This window comes from Hyaena hyaena, unplaced genomic scaffold (genome assembly GCF_003009895.1).
Source record: "Hyaena hyaena isolate Hyena2069 unplaced genomic scaffold, ASM300989v1 scaffold_177, whole genome shotgun sequence".
Classification (NCBI taxonomy): Eukaryota; Metazoa; Chordata; class Mammalia; order Carnivora; family Hyaenidae; genus Hyaena; species Hyaena hyaena.
Genome location: NW_024080810.1, coordinates 2,167,990 through 2,179,034, shown reverse-complemented (window position 1 = coordinate 2,179,034; position 11,045 = coordinate 2,167,990).

Below are 11,045 nucleotides of genomic sequence, written 5' to 3'. Positions count from 1 at the left end.
AAAGGAGAGGTTAGCAGAAAAATAGATTCCATCAGAAAAAACAAACCTAGAATTAAAGAAAGTAATTCTGAGTGAACAACTCAATAGAGAGCTTCAATATCAGACTCAACCAAGCAAAGAAAGAATCAACTGTAAGGTCATTTGAAGTCATCCAGTCAGAGGATCATAAAGGAAAAAGAATGAAAACGTATGATGAACTCCTACATGAATTATGGAACATCATTAAGAGAAATAACCTATGCATTATTGGAGTTCAAGTAGAGAAAGAAAGGGAAAGAAAGAATCTCTAAAGTAATAAAAGAGAACTCCCCAAAATGGAGAGATAACTGGATATCTGACTTTATGAAGCTAATAGGCCACACTAAAATATCAGTCCAAAATTATCTTCTGATACACATTATGATAAAACTGTCTAAAATCAAAGAGAGAGAATTTTAGAAACAGAAATACAGGGGCACTTGGGTGGCTCAATCAGTTAAGCAACAAACTCTAGATTTTGGCTCAGGTCATGATCTCATGGTACATGAGTTCAAGCCCCACATCAGGCTCTGCACTAATAGGGCAGAGCCTGCTTGAGATTCTCTCTCTCCCTCTATTTCTACTTCTCCCATTCATGTGCTCTCTCTCTTTCTCTCTCTCTCAAAATAAATTTTAAAAAATACAATAAGCATCAAAAATTTTTTAAAGAAAAGAAAAATAAAAATAGTCACATAGAAAGAAACTCCAATAAGGCTATCAGATTTCTCAGTAGAAACCTTGCAGATGAGAAAACTGGCATGATATATTCAAAATGCTGAAAGAATAATACTGCCTATCAAGAATACTTACCCAGCCAAGTTGTCTTTCAGAAATGAAGAAGAGATAAAGACTTTCCCAAACAAAGCTGAGGGAGGTCGCCACTACTAGATATGCCTTATAAGAAATGGTAAAAAAGAGTACTAAAGCTAAAATAAAACTCTCTAATTAGTAACATAAAAAATATGAAAATATCAAACAAACTAGTACAGGGAGTTATATAGTCAAAGTTAGAATACTCTAATACTATAATAAGGTGGTGTGCTAATATCTTAACACCAGTATAAAAGTTAAAAGACAAAAATTTGAAAATAACTATGGCTACAATAATTTCTTAATAAATATACAATATAAAAACAGGTGAATTCTAATATCACATACAAAATTATGGGGAGAGGAGTAAAAGGATAGAGTTTTCATATACAAAGTTAAGTTGATATTTAGCTTAAAATAGACGTGTGTGTCTGTATGTGTGTATATAATGTTTTATGTAAGCATCATGGTAAACACAAAGTGAAAACCTAGAGTAGACACAAAAGATAAATAGAAGGTAATCAAAGAATACCATTATGGAAAATCATCAATCCACAAAGAAAGATAGCAAAAGAAGAAGAGAGTTACAAAGGAACTACAAAAGAAAAACCGAAACACAATTTGTAAGATGGCATTAGTAAGTCCTTACTAATTATCAATAATTACTTTAAATGTAAACAGATTAAGTATTCCAGTCAAAAGACATACAAACAGTGAATTAATGGATTACAAAATAAGATTCATCTATATGCTGCCTATAAGAGACTCACTTCAGTTTTAAGGACGTACCTAGGCTCAAGTTAAAGTGATGGAAAAAGATATTCCATGCAAATGAAAAAAAAAAAAAGAGAGAGCAGAGATAGCTATTCTTATATTAGACAAATTAGACTTCAACCAAAAAAACTATAATAATAGACAAAGAAGGTCATTATATAATGATAAAGAGACCAATTAACCAAAATATGTAATAATTGTAGAAATACATGTACCCGGGGTGGCTCAGTTGGTTAAGTGGCCCACTTTGGCTCAGGTCATGATCTCACAGTTCATGGGTTCAAGCCCCACATTAGGCTCTGTGCTGACAGCTCAGAGCCCGGAGCCTGCTTCACATTCTGTGTCTCCCTCCCCCTTTACTCCTCCCCTGCTCATGCTCTGTCTCTCTGTCTCTATATCTCTCTCTCCCCCAAAACTAAATAAACATTAAAAAAAAGAAATATATGTACCTAAGATCAGAGCACCTAATAAGCAAATACTAACAGATCTAAGAGATTAGAGGGGCACCTGGGTGGCTCAGTCAGTTAAGTGTCCGACTTCGGCTCAGGTCATGATCTCACGGTTTGTGGGTTTGAGCCCTATGTCAGGCTCTGTGCTGACAGCTCAGAGCCTGGAGCCTGCTTCGGATTCTGTGTCTCCTCTCTCTGCCCCTCCCCCACTCATGCTCTGTCTCACTCTGTCTCTCAAAAATAAATATATGTAAAAAAAAATTCTAAAGAGAGATTAGATAAAAATCACAATAAAAGTAGGCAAGAAAAATAAAGAATTCCGTTTTCAGAGAATATGGTCTTATATGTGGAAAATCCTAAACACTCCTCCAAAAAACTGTTAGAACTAATAACCTAATTCAGTAAAATTGCACAATACAAAAATCAATATAGAAAAATAAGTTATTTCTATACAGTAACAATGAATTACCTAAAAATGAATTAAAGAAAACAATCCCATTTACAATAACATCAGAAAATAAAATATCTAGAGGTAAATTTAACAAATGAAGTGAAAGATCTATACACTGTAAATTACAACACATTGATAAAAGAAATGGAAGAAAACACAAATAAGTAGAAAGATATCCCATGTTCATAGATCAGAAGAATTAATATGGTTATAACATCCATCCTATCCATGCCATCTATAATTTCAATGCAATACCTAAAAAATTCTAATAGCACTTTTCACAGAAATAGAAAAAAATCCTAAAACTGGAATGAAACCACAGAAGACTTCAATTATCCAAAGCAATCCCAAGAAAGAATCAAGCTATAAGCACCAAAGTTTCTGATTTCAAACTTTATTACAAAGCTGTAGTAATTAAAATAGAGTGTGCTGGCATAAAAACACATAAACCAATGGAACAAAATTGAAAGCCCAGAAATAAACCCATCCATATATGGTCAACTAAAGTTTAACAAAGGAGCCAAAAATAATAAGGAAAGAATGGGTCTTCAATAAACAGGGTTGGAAAACTGTATATTCACATGCAAAAGAATGAAACTGAAACCTTATTTCACACACACACACACACACACACACACACACACACACACAAAACCACTCAAAATGGATTAAAGACTCAAATCAAAGATCCAAATTTGTAAAGCTACTAGAAGAAAAGTAAAGGAAAAGCTCTTTGACAATGATTGGTCCTGGCAGCAATTTTTTGGATATGATACCAAAAGCACATAAAGCATACAAAATCAAATATAAACAAGTGGGCCTACATCAAACCAAAAAGCTTCTGCACAGCTAAAGAAACAATAAGCAAAATAAAAAGATAACCTATAGAAGAAAATACTTGCAAACTATCTGATAAGGACTTAATATTAAGAACACATAAGGAACTCCTACAACTCAGTAGCAAGGAAAGAAAACAATTTTTAAAATGTTTAAAGGACTTAAAAAGACATTTTTTTCCCTATTAAGGCATACAGGTGGCCAGCAGGTACATGAAAAGATGTTCAATATCATTAATCATCAAGAAAATGCAAATCAAAATTACAACAAGGTATAATCTCACACCTATTAAAATGACTATTATCAGAAAACAAGAAACAAGTGTTCGTGAGGATGTGGAGAAAAGGGAATGCTTATACACTGTTGTCTGGAATATAAATTGATGCAACCACTATGTCAAATAATGTATATGTCCCTCCAAAAAATTAAAAATAGAAACAATATTGTACTATATTTATATAATGTGATAAATTATATTATACTACACTACAACAGCAATCATGTTATAATATACAAATGTACTAAAGTATCACAATGTACACTTAAATTTATATAATGTTATATGTCAAATACATTCAATAAAAAAAATTAAAAATATAAGGGCCATATGATCCAGCAATCCTACTTTGGGATGTATACCCAAAAGAAATGAAATCACTATCTTGAAGAGATATTCACATTCTCTTGTTCATTGCAGCATTATTCACAATGGCCAAGGAGGGGACATAACCTAATTGTCCATCAATGGATAAATGGATAAAGAAGGTGTGAAATAGCTATACAATAGAATGTTATTCAGTCATAAAAAAGAAAGAAATTCTGACTCTTCCAATTACATGGATGAAACTTGATGGCATTATACTAAGTGAAATAAGTCAGAGAAACACAAAAAAAATTGGACTCATAAAATTAGTGTGTAATGGTGGTTGGGAGGGTCTGGCGGGTGGAGGAAATGAGGACATGCCGGTCAAGGGGTACAAACTTCCAGCTATAAGATGAATAAATTCTGGGGACCTAATGTATACATGACTTCTTCACAAGAGAGGCTCTCCTTGAAGACAGATGTTATGGTCTTATGTACTGTAACCGTGCACATCAAATTACCTTTGCCTAGTCATGTATACATGACTATAATTAAAAGTAATGTATTATATATTTAACAGTTGTTGAGAGTAGATTTTAAATGTTATCTCCACCAAAAAAAAAAAAAAGGTAATTTTGTGAGGGGATAGTGGTGTTACCGTATTGTGGTAGTCATTTTGCAATATATATATACACACTCAATCACCATGTTGTATATCTTAAGTATACATGCCATATGTCAATAATATCTCAATAAATCAGGGGGAAAAATTATAATTAAAAAGCACTGGACTAATCCTGAAGAATACAGTATTTCATTTTAAAAAGGAATTTGGTAGTATTGTGATTGATCTGGATGCTTGTAATCCAAATAATCTATACACTTTAGAATGCTGTCCATTTAGTTTTATAATACACCAGTTATTCCACATTAATGGGGTGAGAATGACAAAGACAAGTCTGTAATAGACATATCATAAGATGGCCTTCACAATCCCTGCGTCCTGGTATTCATGCCCTTGTGTAGTACCTTTCTTCCTCTTGAATGGAGACATAACCTGTAAATTGATCCTTACTGACAGAATAGGCAAAGGTAATTTGATGTGCATGGTTACAGTACATAAGACCATAACATCTGTCTTCAAGGAGAGCCTCTCTTGTGAAGACGCAACTGCCACGTATAAGCTGCCTATAAAAAGGCACGCAGCAAGGAGCTGAGAACAGCTTCCAGTTAATAGGCAACAAGAAACTGAGTGCTGCCCACAACCACATGAATAAGGAAGTAGATTCTTCCCCAGTCAAAACTCAGATGAGACCACATCCTCATCTGTCATCTTTATTGCAGCTTTGTAGAACCCAGCTGAACCATACCTAGACTTTTGACTCACATGGGGTTTAAGGATTACTGGACTCCCATTAATACAGGGAGTAAAATGGAAATAGAAGAGCTGGCAGTGACAATGAGAGACTGACATTGAGGTAATATTGAGGTTGAGAAAATGTTACTGACAAAGCCTGGGAGTGGCCAAGTAGTGAGTGATTAAGGCAGAATGAGCCCAGTCATTGGAGTATACCAGAGCATGTAAAGGCTCATCTCTGAGGATACTGAAATAACCAAGAACTACACCAGTGGTAGGATATGGAGAATGACATTGGGCCATCTTTAAGGAATAGGAAGATATAACCAGAAATCTGTAGATCAGACTATAAGAGATGATGAGATTATGGGCATTATAGAAGGAGGGATAATGGGCAACTAATCTGGTGCATGGAATTCAAAGCTGAAAAAAGTTTAGGAAAAAGGAAAAGACAATAGAAGAATGGCCTTGAAGCAAAAATGATGATCAAGGAAGTTCCTTCTGCCACCTCCAGAGAAGATAGCCAGCAGTGAAGAAGTCTGGAGCACCAAAGAGCTCAGGGAAGAGCCACATTTCTATGGCATAGAAGTGCCTTAGAATTAGACTTCAGAGTATGAGAATTTCTTTTTAGTAAGGAGAAAATCTTACTAGTTTGCCTATTATGGCAAAACTTGACTTTTTTGACTTAAAGCAGGAAAGGAAAACAACCAATAAAAAAAAAAGACTACTATACATTGATGAAGCCTACTAGCACTAACCTATGCATCTGATTTAATCTCTATTTGTGGTTTCAATCTTTGTAAGCAGTGATTTCCCCAAAAGCCGATTGCCCTGAATCCAAACTGGAATTGTAATAAACATTTCCTTAAATGTCTACTTTCCCTTAGGACTAGTTTTATGGGGAGTTTTCTTGTTAATTATTACAATAACTATGACAAAGTCAGACTCCCTAAAGATGTTGAAGAAGGCTATAACCACAGAATTGATTTTACATGCATCTTACAGGTAACCAGCAGATTTCAAAATGCCAGCTTATGCATTTATAATAGGTCTCGAAACTAACATCTTGACAATCATATATTAATATGTGCTAAATAGAACATTAAACAATTAACCACACTAATCTTAAGAATCAATTACAAGAAGGGGCGTCTGGGTGACTTAGGTCATGATCTCACAGTTTATGAGTTCAAGCCCCTCATCGGGATTTGTGCTGACAGCTCAGAGCCTGGAGCCTGCGTCAGATTTTGTGACTCTCTCTCTCTCTGCCCCTCCCCCACTCACACTCTGTCTCTGTCTCTCAAAAAATAAATAAATGTAAAAAAAATCAATTATAAGAAAAAGAAATATATGTACTCTTCCATAGGAACTTTTTATGTGTATTTAAATTGTGTAGTTGATGCTACTAGGAAGTGAATGTTCACTATAGACTTCATTTGTAAAAATTAAAACACCTAACTCTTCATTAATAAAAAGATTGATAAATCATGAAATGTTCATACTATTGAATACAATAAAGTCACAGAAAGAATGATACAAATTTCTATTAGCGTTTCTAAAACTGTGATCCAATGATCATCTTCATCACAATTACCAGCGTTTTTGATTAACAGATCCTTGAGCCTCACCCCAGACCAACTAAATTCATGGGACTTAGAATTTTAATTAGAACCTCAGCTAATTCTTATTTATGAAAGCTTGAAAATAGCTATTATATATTCCAAGAGGGACAGATCCCTAATTGTTAAAAAAAAAGGCAAGATATGGAATAATATATGGAACACAAGCCTGTGTTTATAAAGACAAAACTGTAGAGCTATGTGTATATTTGCGTGTACTTATGTGTATAGCTGTGCATACGCTTGTGTAGATTAATATGTGTGTGTAGCTGTGCATATGCTGGTGTATATTAATATGTGTATGTAGGAACATAAACAAGTAATATGGAAACGTCCAGGAAACAATATAGCAAACGATAAGTGAGCACAGAGCCTGATGTTGGGCTCAAACCCACAAACCGTGAGATCATGACCTGAGCTGAAGTCAGACGCTCAAGTGACTGAGCCACCCAGGCTCCCCTCATTTGATAACTTTAAAAGAAGAAAATCATATGACTAAAATATAATTGCAAACCAATGAGAAATGTAGAAGATTAGTGTCTTACCATGAGGGATAGGACAAACTTCAAAGCAAACAGTAAATACCAATTTTTTACCAAATGCATATCAAGCTCTTCTGGTCATCAAAGTGCACCACTCACATCTCCTATTATTATCCATTTTTGACTCATAGTACCAACAAACCGTGCTCTGATTCCACCACCACACGGGCACCACTGACACCATACCTCCTACAGGCTACTCCCAGCTAAAGAATCAGTGCCTCCAGGATCCTAAAGCAGACCCCTTTCCATGAAATATGACATTACACAGCCACTTGGTCTTGAAAAGTGACCATAAACCTTGCCAAAACTTTCTCAGGACTTCAGTGCCAATGAAGACTCTTCTCACTGAAACTTTCTTTTATCAACCCTTTATAGGGATTAGACTTGCAATGTGGTCTGAGAGCTCTCTCACCTCCACTGACTCTTTCTCCAGTTTTCATCACAGGTATTTTAGCCCAGTAAATAATCTACAGTTCTAATCTTTCTTTGGTACCTGTTTGTTAGAGAATCCAAATTAACAAACTATCTGAGTCAAAAGCCTGAACTCTTAATAAACGCATTGTACTACCTGCCAAGTAAAGTCTGTAACTTTACAGAACATTTCCCTACTTTTTAACAGAAATCAGCCAGTCAAATGAACAAATCTTTCCCAACACTGTCCCCAGATAAGCCCATTACTTGTCTAGAATGGCCTATCTGAACACCACCACTTGACTTTCCAACACCTTGAGTGAAGATTTGCCCAGAACCTCAAGAAGACCAGCTCAATTAACCCTTCCTTCATTCATTCAGTAAAACTTTGAGTACTTACTATATGAGAATTACCATTCCAGGCCCTGAGTATGCAGTGCAGACTAGGTCTCTGCTCAAATGTAATTTATAATCTGGAGGAGAAAAACAGACATAAAACACAAACTATCACTAAAAATTACAAAGAGTAGGGGCACCTCGGGGGCTCAGTCAGTTGAGCGTCCAACTTCAGCTCAGGTCATGATTCTGCAGTTCCTGAGTTCAAGCCCCACATCAGGCTTGCAAGCTGTCAGCACAGAGCCCTCTTCAGATCCTCTGTCCTCCTTTCTCTTCCCCTTTCCCTTTTGTGCTCTCCCCAAAATTAATAAATATTAAAAAATAATTATAAAAGCCCCGTGAAGGAGAAGAAACAGAGTCTCATGAGAGTATAAAAGAAGCAATTTTTAAGATCAGAAGGTGAAAGGCCTTCCAGAAGCTATGACGTATAAGCTAAGACAAAGGAAGAAATTGAGCCTGTCACATGAAGTTTGGGAAAGAGCAATTCCAGCAGAGAGACGCGCAGGACAGCCTGCAATGAAGAAGAGCTTTGTGATGGAAACAGCCCAGGTGAGAGGCTTGAAAATAGTTACCTGGGGTTAGAGAGGTAAAAAAAGGTCAGATCATTCAGGGCCTTGGGGGCCATGGGAAGGAGTTAAGATTTTATGAAATCGCTGACAGGTGTTAAAGTAGGAGCTGAGGAGGAGAAATAATAATAATAATAATAATAATAAAAAGGCTAGGAAGAATATGGTCCCATTTCAGTTCTTAAAAGACTACCTTGGCAGGCTTTTGGAAACTGGCTTAGCTGAGCATACAGCAACAAGAAAATGAGCTGAGCGACCAACGGTGAGGACAAAGGTAAAGGTTAAAGGGGCCAAACAAGAGCCTGATGCAATCAAATGCATCAGAAAATTGTGCAAATTGTCCCACATGTGGGACATCCCAAGAGATCCAGCATTTGGATACTTGCCATGCAGTCAGATGTTCACAGCCACTACTGGAAATAGAGAGCAGTAATCATCTAAGAGAAGACCACAGCCACAGCCACTTAAGTAAGAACATTTTTCTTTCCTTCTCTTTCCTATCCATTTGAACACACTGAGTGCTAGGGCACTAGAACCTAGAATGGGCAGGAGAAAAGGTATATAGCAGTGACTCCCATCATCAGCATCCCCTGGGATTTTATTGAAAACAATTATTCTCAAATCCTTCCAAAGACCTACTGAATCAGAAACTCTGAAGTTAGGGCTCATCCATTTGTGTTTCTAACAAGCACCCCAGGTGATTCTTATGTATGCTAAAGTTTGAGAACCAGCCATTGTAGCGCTGAACATAGAAATTTTAAGCTGTACTGGGATGAGCCTTAATAACTATAAGTGATCTCAAAGTTATGGGATCTGCCTGACATGTTATTAAATGATAGGAAAGGGAGATTGGAAAGAACACAGTTGAAAGTAGTGGCTTGAGAAAAATAAAACCCTGGTGATTAAAAGTTATGTATTTCTTCTTTAGGTGCATTGACAAGAACTGCATTTAGAATTTTATATTTGCAAATAACCTATTGCTTGAACAAGAGTGGAATGATATTCTTATTTTATTTTCAATATGAAATCTGATCCTAGGTTAAGCAAATACCTGCCCACAAAAATTGTGTACTCAAAACAGCCTGGTCTTCCAATATGAGAAAGCAGAGATTACCTAATTTCAGTTCCTCTTCACAACATCCCACACAACATCAAACAGATTTCCTTAAAATAATATAAGCAGTTTCCTATGAAGAGATATGGATTGGTATGATGAGCATCTGGTCAATTATTTACATATGCTATTTCTCTACTTCTACTTCTAAATTTACTGCTTTAATTGCATCTACTAATAGTTATTGAGTGCCCAGAATACTCCAGAGGCTGCCAGTTGATAAAATATCTTAGGTAAATTTGCTTCTAGAATTGTCAACTGAATATAGTTTCCTTATATTTGTCAAAATGTTTTATCCACAGTAAATCAAAAAGACCTATAAGTCATGAACTGTGTACATTTAGCCTTTGTATATCAAAGCCAGCATAGATGTAAACAAAAAAAAGCAGGGTCCTTGAAAAAAATTACAGAAATTATTTTAAACAGTTACCAAAAAAACTTGTTAGCAATTATTCCTGATATACCTGTTAGACCACCTTTTCCAAAGGAGAATCATTGAGGACAGAGCCCACAAACACAAAAGGAGTTGGTTATTCAGGTTTATTTTAGTCAGGCCTGATGGCCCCTCCCGAGCACCTGAAAAGTCCTCGGAAGAGCGCGCCATCGAGCCATAGCTTAGGGTTTATATAGGGAGAGGGGCGAAGCCTGTGTACAGAAGCAAGAATTTTGCGGTTAGAGGTGGGGGTTGCTTAACAGTCGCTTGAAGAACATGTTTGTTCTAATCACAATGTTCACTAAAGATTTACATCTCAGGGGCTTGCTGCAGCCAGGAGGAGCTAGGTTGCTCAACCCCTGACCTTTTACCCGAAGAGTTTGAGATCAAACAATGGTTGGTATGTCCTCATTTGCAAGCCCCTCGCCTTTTGGCTCAAGGGAGTTTTTACATACCTACTAAGCATTTTTTTCTGAGCACAAGGAGGAAAGACACTGTCCCATGCTCACTCTGTAACTCTGCATCAACACTGTTGAAACGGTGATGGCTGTCTTTGCATGTTTCAAGTAATATTAACAGTGCTTTCTTTACATTAAGAATTAAAAGATGCCAAATGCTATGCTAGGTTCTTTACTCATCCTATTTAATCATCACAACAAATCTTCCAGATGGGAATGATTAT